Source organism: Crocodylus porosus, unplaced genomic scaffold, assembly GCF_001723895.1.
Source record: "Crocodylus porosus isolate Cpor-Errol unplaced genomic scaffold, CroPor_comp1, whole genome shotgun sequence".
In the NCBI taxonomy this organism is placed as follows: domain Eukaryota; kingdom Metazoa; phylum Chordata; order Crocodylia; family Crocodylidae; genus Crocodylus; species Crocodylus porosus.
In genome coordinates, this window is record NW_017728886.1 from 162616175 (window position 1) to 162629415 (window position 13241).

Sequence of the window (13241 nt, forward strand, 5' to 3'; positions counted from 1 at the left end):
GTTCTAGTTATGCCACATTTAAGTAGCCCTGATGTCTTAATTTTTAATCAATCTCATGCGAGCAGTTTTACTCTCCCACGCGCCAAACACAACCTGCAAGATGACCCCAACATAGACCGCGCTTGGAAACTAATGACCTACTGGGACAAGTGGGCTGTGTATTTTCCACATTTCGGGTCATCCCATGTCATGAGTCGCATAGTATTATTAACTGAAGCTGCTGAGGCTCTCGCAAATGCCACCCAGTTAGGCTTTGAACGAGTTGAAAAAGCAATGCAAGAAACCCAAGCAGCTGTATATTACAGTTGCTTAGGCCTATACTATCTTTTAGCTACCGAAGGAGGACTCTGTTCCCTCTTCGCGAATGATATCCATTGTTGTCTCAAGTTTCATTTGACCTCATTTAACCTCTCTGATGTCATTAAAGGAATTCAAGATGCTAAAACCGTCATCGATCACTCGAAACTTGCCAGCGATGGCTGGCTCGAGTGGGGTTTCGGTTGGCTGAATTGGCTTGGTCCAGCGTGGTTGCAGAGGTTTGTTGTAACGGGAATTGTATTTTTAGGTAGTGTCAGCCTTATTATAGGATGTATTTGCTGTTTGTTACACTGGATGAAAACTAGACTAATGCATTTATCTGCTTTTGTATATACCTGCTTGCCAGTAACCCTGCTTAATGGTGAAGATGACGACGAAAACAAATTGTAGGTGTGCATGCGGCAAGGGGACATGTAAGGTACAAAATGGCGATTGTGCCACACGCACCCTCCCGTAAGCGATCAAGCCTGGTGTCACGGAGTCACGTAGGTGCCCCGTGACTGTGAGGGTGATTGGCAGAGCTGCCAATCACCCAGGCAGCTCAGGTGCTGGTTACCAGGGCAACCAGGTGGGTCACATGGCCAGAAGGGGGCAGGGCCAGGCCTTTATAAACAGCTTAGGCCGGAGCCTGACTCACAGTTCCCTTCTGGCTCCCGCAGGAGCAGGGGCTCTGCGGCTGAGCTGAGTGGCCTGAGTTAGTGGTCACAGCCTTACCACACTAACCGGCTGCAATGATGCGGGGAACCAGATCGCCCTGACGGGAGGTAGGACTGAGAGCCCTGGTGGGGCTTGGAGTTATGGTTAGGCATACGGAGCCTCTATGTTTCTGTTGCAGCCAGATGGCGTGAGTTTGTTACAGTTTGCACCGGAGGACCGGGTGAGGCTGTAGGGGAGCAAGGAGGTCTCATGGGGGCTCCCCAACAGCTTGGGGGTTCCCAGTGCCCAGTAGGGGCACAGTTGCCAGCAGGGCACTACTGTTGGTGCCGAAGAGGCACCGTATTGCGCCAGGGAGGCACGGTGTGCGGGGTTGCAGACCCCAGCCCATAAGGGCGGCGTTTTCCCAGGCGGGCAAACAGACCCAGAGAAGGGTCAAGGGGACAGACACGGCGGCGAGCGCCTGTGCCCCTAGCGCAAGGAGCGCAGTGTCAGCCCTAGAGAGGGCAAGGCCCCAGAGCGGGGCAGAAGACAGAGCGCGAGGCGAGCGGTGTCAGCCCTAGAGAGGGCAAGGCCCCATGGCGGGGCAGAGACAGAGCGCGAGGTGAGCGGTGTCAGCCCTAGAGAGGGCAAGGCCCCAGGGCAGGGCAAAGACAGAGCGCGAGGCGTGCGGCGTGTCGGCCCCAGAGGTGGTGAGGCCCCAGAGGGGGCGAAGCGCAGAGAGCGCAGTACAGGTCCCAAAGGGGGCGAGGACCCAGAGCGGGGCAGAATAACCCATGGTAGTGAGCCACCCAATGGCGCCGAGACTAGGGTGGCGATAGTGCCGAGACTAGGGCGGCGAGAGCGAGCCGGCCCAAGGGCGCCGAGACTAGGGCGGCGATAGCGCCGAGACTAGGGCGGCGAGAGCGAGCCGGCCCAAGGGCGCCGAGACTAGGGCGGCGAGAACGAGCCGGCCCAAGGGCGCCGAGACTAGGGCGGCGAGAACGCTCTAGACCCAGGGGGCGCCAGCGATTAGCTGGATGCCAGTAAGACAGGCCCAGGGCGCGGGCTGGAGACAGGAGCCCGGCCCAAGGGGGCGCCAGGTGGGCGAGGAGCCCAGGGGCCCGAGAGAGAGAACGAGGCCACCCGAGGGGCGAGGGACCATACAAACGTCCCCCAGAACAGCTGCGAGGCTTGGGGCGTGCTAAAGGGGAGGTTTGGAGGCACACATAGCCCTTAAGGCGGGACGCATATAGATACCCCATTCTGGAGTAGGGACAGGAACACCAGTACCGTCCACTAGGGAAACAGGCAGCCTCCCATACTATATATATTAGTCATCAAAGTCGTGGCGGACGAGATTCTGAGGGTGCTACGCTCACCCTAACGTGACGGTAGGGGGCGCTAGGGAGTTCACGGCCGCCCCTAGGCCCCGCGCCCTCACACCTGGGCTTGCAAAAACAAGCCTAAATGGAAAATTCCATGCTGGCATGGCAGCATTCCCATATTAGGAAGCAAAAAGCATTCTCGGTTCTGATTGGCTGACTCAAACCAAAACTGAACGGCAGTGTTTAAAACCCACACCCACCTGCCACTCGGGGAGACTGTCCCAGAGGCTACCACCCGAGTGCCACCAGGATCAAGTTCACTTGTAACTGCGAGCAGGCCTCACAGCTACCCAGGCTAATCACCCATCGTTTCTCACCACCGCTCCCCAGGCGTAACTTTCAACCCCGCTATTGAGCTCCCGTGCGTTTCGCTGATGACCATTTTGTAACGACTCGCAACTTCTGCGCCCACACAACTGTAACAAAAGGGGCATAAGTAAATAAACCGCTTGTATTTACCCATCATGCGTTACAAGCCTTCCTCCTCCCTTAAAGCCAGATCGAAAAGAACGGAAGGGGGCGTGAATTCTCCACCCCAATAGCAGTGTGACCGCACCCTGACCCCACGGTGGGACACTGATAATCCTTCAGACTGAGAGTATACTGTGCTCATGTATTCCCAGCAAGCCTGCTGAACTGCCATCTGCATGAGGCCCTGCTACAAGTCCTCCTGATCCAGTGCTTCATTTACTTTCATACTACTGCTCATGAAGCTGCTTCTTTTCATCATGGTCCCCCATTCTTCAGGGCTGCCGCACCTGTCTTGCTCAACTGCCACCATTTTGAGCACCTGGCACTCAGCCATCTGGCACCGCCCAACTCCCCCACCCACTCTGGCCACCTGCTATATGACTGGTGTGGCAATGTGGGGCTCCCCAACTAGCGACAGTGCTAGTTTCCCCACTTACCTTTGGGCACGCTGCCCACCTGACTCACCTGCCATGCCTTGTTCTTAATTGTGATGTTAATTAAGACAGGAGGTTGCCCATTCTTGCCCCAATCTCAGGGGGCACTATCTGCAGCTCCAATCCTTCCCTACACTGCAGCCCATGCCTTGCAGATGGCATCCACAGATGTTACGTTCTTCGGCCCCAACACTGGCCCCCAGAATCCTCCAATCAGGACCCCTCCAAGATCCCTCCATTCAGGCAGCCTACCCCACCTTCATTCGAGCTACCTAGCTCCCTGAAACTATTTCCTCTCTCAGGTGTAGTCCCCCTGGGACCTTTGGCCACACAGGCCCTGGCCTCACCTCCCAGGCCAGTCAGAACCCCAGCCCCTCAGCTCTGGGTGTCCCTCATGGTGGGCCCCGGCCCTTTTGGCCATTCTGGTCCTGGCCCTAGCATTGACCAGTTGAAGCTACTCTACATCAGGCCTCTGAGTCTCTAGCTACACTCTCTCTCCTGGGTCTGCCTGCTGGCCCCTACTAAGGGGTAACCCACCCAGTTGTGGGTGCTGAGGTAACTCACACCATGACTGGTGTTCCAGGGTCTCACGCGGACTCTCACTCCCCCACTGGGGTAGCATGTCATTGTTGTCTCTCTCTTTCTCTTTTTATATATATACACACACACACATACACACACACACACACAGGGTTCTCAGCCCTCTGGTTTTCCACAGCCCCCTCACTTGGGGCTACTCATCTCTTGTCCCCCTCACTTGGGGATCCACACTTCCCCCTCACTTGGGGCCATGAGGCTTCCCTCCCCGGTGGGCTTGGGGGCTGAAGCTGTGCCTGCCCCCCACTCTCCCTCCTCGGGGTCTTGCACCCCACAGGGCTCAGGTGGCTGCAGCTGTTCCTGGCCCCCACTCTCCAATGTTACCAGACTCACCTGAAGGTGAGGGCTAGGGTTAAGGCACCCCTACCCACCTTTCACCAGGGTGATAACAGGCCTGGCATTTCCTGGGGGCTCCTTTACCACTGAGAGCCCCACCAGGCCACCACTCCCAGCAGGGTGGAGTTTTAGGTCATGCCCAGGACCAGGAGCCTCCAAGCCATCCCCTACAGCTCCTGCCCTTACCTCCAGGATGTTATGGAGCCTTGCAGCCAGGCAATGTTACTGCCTTTCTGCCAGCAGGGAACTGATCTGTTTATATAGGCAGCCAGGGATCTAAAATGGCTGCCGCCATCAAGCACCTGCTGGCTGCTTGGCTCAGGTCTTAAAGTGGCAGACACCAACAGTGCCCTGCCACACACCTTCCCCCCTTAAAATGGTACCTGAGGGAGGTTTCCCCTGATGCTCCTCAAAGGTAGGTTCCCCTCAGAGCCTGTGTGAGCCCTTAAGTGGTGAGCACCCCCCAAAGGCATTCCGCCACAACTGGTACATGACTTCTGGGGCCCCTGCTACCACACAGCTGCTGCCACCAGCCCTAGCAACCATAGGCTCCAGGACAACCCTAATGGGACTGTCCCACCAATTCCACCACCTCTAGGCACACCACACAAGCCAGGGCTGGTGGCAGCCCATCCTGCTGCAGGAATGGGACAATGGCCAGTGGGTTGACATTACGGACAACCTGGGCCTTGTTTGAAGACCTGTTGCACCATCTCTGGTCCACCTGGACACACAGGTGCACCCAGCCATCCCCTCCCAACAACCGTCTGCCCTGCTGCTCACACCCTCTCTACCCCCTGTTCACCCCCCAGCATCACTCCATGACATGCACATATTTATAATGAAAAACTTTATTCCTCTCACAAGCCCCACCCCATCCCTCCCACCTCCCCCCTTCAACCAACAGAACCCCCTTTTTCCCCAACACACAGCCCCTCCACCACCCTCCCCATCCACCAACAGTAAAAAACCCACTTCCCAAGCTACAAACTATATATATCAGTGTCAGTCTGTCTCTGAGTCCCAGAATGGAGGGCTGTGAAGTGGGCGCACACAGGGTGCAGAGCCTGGTGGCAGGTGACCAGCACCCTGGCTGTGAAGGGTTCCCCTGTGGGTCCAGGGTCCACAGCAAATGGCAGGGTTTCCTGCAGGCAGGAGCCAGCAGCCCTGATGTGGCACTCCCACAGGGCCCTACAGCCTCTCCCCCATGTCCAGATGTTGGCCTTGCAGAGGCAAGAAACAGAAGCCTTTTTGTGTGCATTTGCAACATTGCGGAAATAGGGTGCTCTGCATCAGGGGCCCTGTGCTGCCCAGCCTCAGATTGGAGGTTGCTTGTGCTCAGGTGCCAAAGGACTGTGTCAGGCAGGCAGACCTAGACCCAGACAGCTGCTGCCCATGTCCCCCAGCTCTGTATGTACCCCTGGGTCCAGGGGGCCTCTGGGTGCTGGCTTCAGGCAGACTGCCTCCCTGCTCCCTTCCCAGGCCAGGCCAGGCTGCAGTTCAAGACCTCACTACTCCACCTTCCCTGAAGGCCAGTTGCTCCGCCATGGTGCTGCCCAGCCCACAGTGCCTGGGCTAAGGGCACCCAGGGCTCCTAGACAATGGGGGTGAGGGGCTGGTTGCACCCCTGCCCTCCCATAGGGGGCCTCTCCAGGAAGGTGGCTCAGGGCCATCCCCCTCCCCACCACAAGCCAGTGCTGTGTCCCAAGCATGTCCTGCTATGTGTGCCCTGGGCAGTATGTGATGAACTGTTTGTGCAGGTGGAGGGCTATACAAGCCACTATGTCCTGCTGATGGTGATCCTGCTGGTGCCCAAGGCACACCTGCACTCCTGGCTCAGGCTGCCCTGCAATTTCTGCCACCACCTGCTAGGGACTGGCAGGGCCCTCCCCCAGCACAGGACTTGTCACATGTCCAGGGCTGGTGAGACTGGTGGCTCAGCACAGGGCTCCTTTCTGGTGATGGCATCTGGCTGCGCCTGGCTTCCCTGGCCTACAGGGTGCAGCAGGCCAGTAACCAGCCAGGGGTACCCCCTGGGGAGGAGCTGGCACTGCTGGTAGCCAGCAGTTAGGTGGCCAGCCTCTCCTCATGGTGCACCTTCTCATGCATCCAGGCACTTGGGATGGATGTGGGTATGTGGGCAGAGCTGGGGCTGGACAGGGAGAACATGCTAGACATGCTCCCTATGCCAGCTCTCTGGGCTCCTGTGCAGCTGTCCTTGCGATGCTGGCCCTGGACAGCTGCCAGCAGCACCCAGGACAGAGGCATGGGCAGGGACTGTGACCCATGAGGCAGCAGCACTTCACCACAGTGCCTGCAAAAAGACAGAGCCGAGGGTAAGGAGCAGCAGGGAGAAGGTCTTGGCTCTGCTGCCATAGAGAGCAGGGCCAGCAGTCCTAAGGGGGAATCTCAGGGCAACACTTACCTGTGACCAAGGAGCAACTCCAGCTAAGGGACAGAGGCCACCTGGGTCCTGTCCAGGGGGGCACACGGGGCCTGGTGTGCTCCTGCAGGAGCACTGGCTCTTTCAGACTCCCTGGTGTTTGCCCCAAGGCACAAACTGGCTGGAGGCATTTGTAGCCTGCAGCTAGGGGCTGCCAGAGAGCAGCGCAGCCATAGAGGAGGAGAGGCGGCCAACCAGGAGCCATCAGGACTGGGCTAGTGGCTGGGCAGACCCGAACTAAAGTCCCTGTGTTAATGTGCATTAACACAACTACACATGCATTAATGCACTGTAATCCTGCCTAAATTTGATATTTGCTTTATGCAGGTATCAAATTTAGGCGAGAGCCTAAATTCACCATTTTAAAGATGCATTAAGGGTGCGCACAACGTGCACGCCCTTAGTGCGCCTGAAATTAGGCTAATGAACTTTAAATGCCCATGTGTAGATGTGCCCAGTAAGAGGTAAGCTTTGCCCCAGTGAGCTTAAAGTCTGTTTCTCATGTACAGGCATTACTACTTTTGGTCCATTTCACTAGTTTGTTGGGGATAGGGTCTTGTGGTTGGTAGTACCTAGCGAACCACAGGAAAGATGTATTTCACCTCTGAGAATGATTGCCATGCTGTCATGCACTGCAAGTCTCTACAGCAAATGGTTGTTACTTTGAAAACAAATTCAGCTTAAGCCTGACCAAGCTAACACAAGGAAACTAAAGAAAACATCCTTCAAGGACATAAATACAAGCTATAACTAAAGTAGATAAAGTGGTATACTAGAAACCTGTCTGCTTAAATAAAAAGACAGGTACCAGAGTGAACCGATTAAGCTGTGACAGTGCCATTTAACGATGTGAACCACAACATAATAGAAGAAACAAGGGATAGAAAGATTCCAACTGGAAGTAAGCCTAAAAAGCACTTATATAACTATATTTCTGAAAACAAAATGCCAGATGGTAGAACAGCCTGTGTCAAATGGCATGTAGTGAAAGATTTTTTTTATCACAAAATTTAAAATGTATTTTAGAAATGGCTATCTTTTTATAATATTTTATTTTTACTAACTGACATTCTTGTTTTTCTTCAGAAAATTCCTTATATCTATTTGTATCTGTAATTTAATTAAGCTGATCCTTATAAAAAATTTAAAGAAAATTAGGATGAACAACAAAAACACTCTCCGCTTCATTAACCACGGGGCATTTTTCTCCTCCATATGATCAATATTTACTTTGTTTATTTGCTACTCATATTTACTCCCAGAAACACATTAATTAAAGGCAGCAAGCAGCTTTCCCACTATTTTACACAGGTGCTGTCCATTCTGAGAGGATAATAAAAGACAGAAAAGAGTTAGTCAAACATAATTTCTGCAGCATCTGCCAGAATGTCTTGTGACCTTGCTGTCATGGAAATGTATATCTGTTACCTCTACAATGACTTTCTTTGAACCAAGGGCACGTCCAGTGAACTGGTATGAAAGATAAGCAGATGCACTCTTGTGAGAGACCTCCACTGCTATACCTGAGACATTTTCATGACATGAATGGTTCAGCAAGGTCAGCAGGACCTGCACCTGTTTTCAGTACAGTTTGGTTATTATTAATATTTATAGAGTAATGACAAGGGTAATTTGCTAATCACACATGGCAGTGAAATGCTGTAAAAGCATCATCTTAACTGCTTTACAGTGAAAACCCCTGCAGAAGGCAGAAGTATGATCCAAGCAGCATCCAGGATGTCTTCCCTCCTGGACAGGTGCTTTCCCATCCCAATTGCTAAATCCTGTAGAAACCACAGGATGGGAAAGATCATCCAAAAGAATTTGTCAGTCAAGAATATTCCACCAGAATGGGATGGTTCTTATCAACAACACTGATTTCGCCACCCAGAATAACTTGCTCAATCAGCCAAAGTCTAGTTATCAGAAAGGCCTTTAAAAATAGCACAAGACAGAACTCTCAGAGGCAGAATCACATCAGGAGTTAATAGCAATGTCTTTGGGTAGTTTTCATTGTACACCTTTCTTCCCAGTTCTGCCCCACATTCTTAGGAGGAAATTGCCCAGCACTTTGTATCACAGGGGTTTTTTCCTCTACTCTCAGGCCTTGTTACTCTGCAAAATAATGGTTTCAGCATTATTTTAAAAATCTGTTTATGTAATATTTAAATTAGGATTGAGTTGTTTTGCCATAACAGGGATGCCATAATTTTTGTTACTGTTATTCAGTATTAAATGATGTTATCCAAATCCAATATTAATAGATAGTGTTATCCAAATATATCAGTTAATCTCTTACGTTGTTTCATGTCTATCCATCTCTTGAGACAAAGTGAAATCCTGGTCCCACAGAATTCAATTGCAAAAGTCTCATTGACTTCAGTGAGCCCAGAATGTCACTGTAGCAGAGCACTAGGGTGCTTGCTACTAGTAATAGTAATAAGGACAGCTGCCAATCAACAGGGCAGCACAGGTGAGGGTTGCCGGGGCAATTAATGTTGGTCAGCTGGCTAGAAGGGGGCAGGGCCTGGCCTGTATAAGCAACCAGGCTGAGGCCAGAGCTAGTTCCTTTCTGGCAGTCACAGGAGCAGGAGCTCTGCAGAAGAGTCCAGCAAAGCAGAGACGAGCGGTGCAGCCTGAGCACCTAAGGGGCCACAGCATGGTGAGGGCAGAGAAAATCCTGGTGGAGATGCCTTTGCAAGAGGGCCAGCTTGGGCCTGGACCCTTATGTTATAGCCAGTAGGCTTATTTTGAGTTAGAGCTGGTTGGATGGTAGTTTGCTTTGCAGTAGGGCTGTTTGTGTGAAAACTGGAGGACTGGGTGAGGCTGTAGGGGTGCGAGGAGGCCTCATGGGGGCTCCCCAATAATTTGGGGGTTCCTGGTGCCCAGTAAAGGCACAGCAAGCAGTGCCAGGGCGGCACAGTGATTGGTGCCGGAGCTGACACTACGGGTGAGCGCCAGGGAGAGGCGCGATGTTGTGACCCCGCTCTGTAAGGGGGCAGTATTCTGCCCAGTGGGGTATAAGACCCAGAAGAAGGGTCAGGGGCCAGGCACGGCTACGGGCCACCTGAGCCCCAAGCGCGGGAAGCGCGTGAGCTAGGCCCGAGAAGGCGGGTCTGGGGGCCAGGTAAGGCTAAGGCCACCTGAGCCCCAACCACAGGAAGCCCTGAGTGCGAGCGAGGAGCGCGGGCAGCGTGGCATAGGCCCCAGGGTGGGCGAGGAGCGCAGGAACAGGAAGCCTGGGCGAGCGTGCGGTAAGAGTCCAGGAGAGAGGCTGGCACGTGAGAACAAGCCGGCAGGCAGGTTAAAATAAGAGGCTCCAGGGTCAGCGACTAGCACCCTACTGACACGAAGTCCCGGAGAAGGGCGAGCGCACGGTAGAAGTCCCGGAGAGGGGCAGGCACGTGAGAGTAAACCTGGAGAGGGGCGGATGTGTGGATAGGGGCCTGACCGATAGGAGCTCGACAGAGTCGAGTGTGTGACTAGAGGCCCGGAAAGGGCGAGAGGGTGGACAGAAGCCCGGGAGGGGCGAGTATATTGGGCACGTGTACGGAGAAACCCCAGAGAGGGAGTGGGCGTATCGAGAGACCCCAGGTAGGGGCGAGCATATGACACGAGAACGTCCGGTACAGCTGCGAGGCTTGGGGCGTGCTAAAGGGGAGGTTGGAGGCACGCATAGCCCTTAAGGCTGGGGTGCACCGAGTCACCCCATACAGAACGGGGAATAGTTCCAGCATAACACCGTGCACAGACACACCTGGCAGGGGAAGCAGCGTGACCACGTAGGCCAGCTCCCCAGGGTAATTGTCTCTGATATGTCCTCCATAGGAGGTCCATATTGAGCAGATTCTTTTTGGTATTGGGTGGTGGAACCGGAGCGTGCTCCATCCACTCCATGCATTGACCTGGTATTGCAGTGCTTCCAGGACGGGTGCAAAAAAACAGAAAAAAAAAAACCAAAACAAAAAAAACCCGTGTACTAGGGGATCAAAGGCAGCCTCCCATATAGAACCAGATATCATCAAAGACATGGCGGGCAAGATAAAAGGGTGCTGGATCGCCTACTTGGCACAGTAGGGGGGCACTAGAGGGATCATGGCCGCCCCTGCGCCCCACCCCGTGACAGTCACCTATAGTGTATATCTTAATTAGACCGTTTTAATATGGCCTTATCTATGCTGTTCATGGCATTAAGCTATTGTGTCTTATACAAATACCTTGTTATGAGTTGAGGTGTGAGGATAATAGAAGCTGTCTCTGTTCAGACAAGTATTCCCTTTACATTACTAGATTCCATGTACATCATGTGACAAGTGTCACTTGAACTGCAACACCACAGGCATAATAAACTGGTCCAGCTAGCTGAGTCTTCTCCAGATGGAGCAGGAGTGTGACATTTAATGGAACAATCTGCCTTCCAGGCCATTGAGTTGTTCCTTTGTTTGGGCAGTCATCAAGTGTATTAAATATATGATTGAACTCTGTTAGCAGCATATCACCACAAATGAGGCAGATGTGTGCAAGGACTTTATTTACATATGGCTGTTTGCTGTTTTACCTGAGCGGGAACAAATGGGATCTTCACGAGTTTGCTATGCAACCTAGTTACTCTGGCCAACCTCATTGTCTAGTTTCTGGAAAGCTTCTCAGCCCAGTATCTTATCTCTTTATTGTGGTTGAACTCACCCTGGCTAAAAGGATCATGCCATCCAGGTGCAGAAACAACTGTTTGCTTGTAGAATTTTTAATTAAGCAAATGTTAAATAATAGGCAGGTGTTAATGTAACATCAGCGTGAATGTTTGATAGAGTTATATTTATATAACCGATCAGTGATAATACCTGGGCAAAGGCATTATTACTGGCATCTCTTATAGTACAGGGGTTAGCAAACTTTTACTAATTGTGGGTCATCTCTTGCATCTCAGATGGCACTGAGCCACTTCCTGCATCTCAGATGGCACTGTGGTTTGCACCACTTTTACTCCTCTATGCGGAGGGACTGATCTCCTTCCACCTCCTCTAAAAGATATGGCAAGGGACAATTTGGAATCCGGTGAGCAGAGGTTGCAATGTTGGCAAAGAGAAAGTCCCCTGCACTTCATGGAGCCAGGTTACATGAAGCTCACAAACTATCCATAAGAACCATCAGCAAGGGATTAGCTAGCCCTTAGTGAAGTGCAGAATGCAGAATCAGGTGGCTCCAATGGCTAAAGGATAACAGCGGATCAGCAGACTGGATCATGTGTTGGATCCAGTCTCTTGCGGGGTGCAGTTCTGGCCCATGGGCCATAGGTTGCCAACCCCTGCTCTAGTAGATTGAGAGCTTAAGCAGGCTATCATTGCTACTGACAATAATAACTAACCTATCCATAAGTGGTAGAGAGTTAGTTTTTAAACTGCAAGGGTCCCAAGTTCTTTTCCTCCCACCCTGCATATCCTTTTTTTGTTCCCATTCTAAATACAGTAGACATTTGGTTTAGATATTTCATTATACCTTACATTTACAGGATTATTTTCACCATCCTCTACTCAGTCTGTGTTGGAAGACAGAACTGACTGAGGGTATAGCTATATCTGTGTTCTTGGTCAACAGGGAGAGTGCTGAAGCCACATATTGTATATAATTAGTAGCTTTTTAGTTGCCTGCCATTATTCTAGATGCTCAAGAGTGCCACCTGTATTTTTGAAGTCAAAGACCTATTCCAGGCCAGGCTTTTTATTGCAGAGGTCAACCTGTTCTTTTAAAAATTACCAGTTAAAGTTTCCTACAGTTAGGACAGACAGTGTATTGGACATCATTGTGCAGTAAATGATGGTAAAAACTTACTTTCAATTACCTTATTCTGAATATATGTGTGTCTTCCTTGCACCTATGTTTATTTGAGGTTTTCATAGGCATGATCATGATAATGTAAGAGGATATATTATAGCTCTGATAGTCCAGAAATTATGCAAGGAGCATGGATTTCTTAGGGTGATATCTTTTATTGGGCCACCTGTGTAGTTGGGATACAGTTAGATCAGTTTTTGAATGCAAGACATTCTTTGTCAGGTCTGATCACAGGGAGCCAGGAACAACACAGTGAAAAAGAGGAGAGAGGAGGGTGTGAGAGAAATTCCTAGGAGCAGCAGACACATAATTAGCGGAAGAAAAGAAGCTGATTACTGGGGGATCAAGGCCTGGCAAAAGGGAGGAGGGTCATTCTCATCTTTCAGGGGTTGGGTAAAATATAATGTGTCTGCGACCCCAGACAAGGTTCTTTGGGTAAATGTGGTATCTTTTATTAGACTAGGGTTACCTTATGTCTGGGTTTTCCCAGACATGTCCTATTTTTGAGTCCTCCCATCTCCATCTGGGCAGTTTGTTAAAATATCAGCAAATGTCTGGGATTTTGCTCTGCTTCTGCTTTCCAAGTACTTCCCAGTTTGCCCTAGCAAGTAGCTGCTTGGGGCTTGGGGGAGGAGGGCAGGGCAATTCAAGGCAGGGCCATCATGTCTGCATGGGCCCAGCAGCTGGGGGCAGGTAGGGAAGGCAGTTCTTGCTGGCACTGGGGGGAAGCTGCCTGGAAGCTGGGGCTGCAGCGTAAGGGGGGCACCTGCCCCTCCAGTGGAGGAAGGG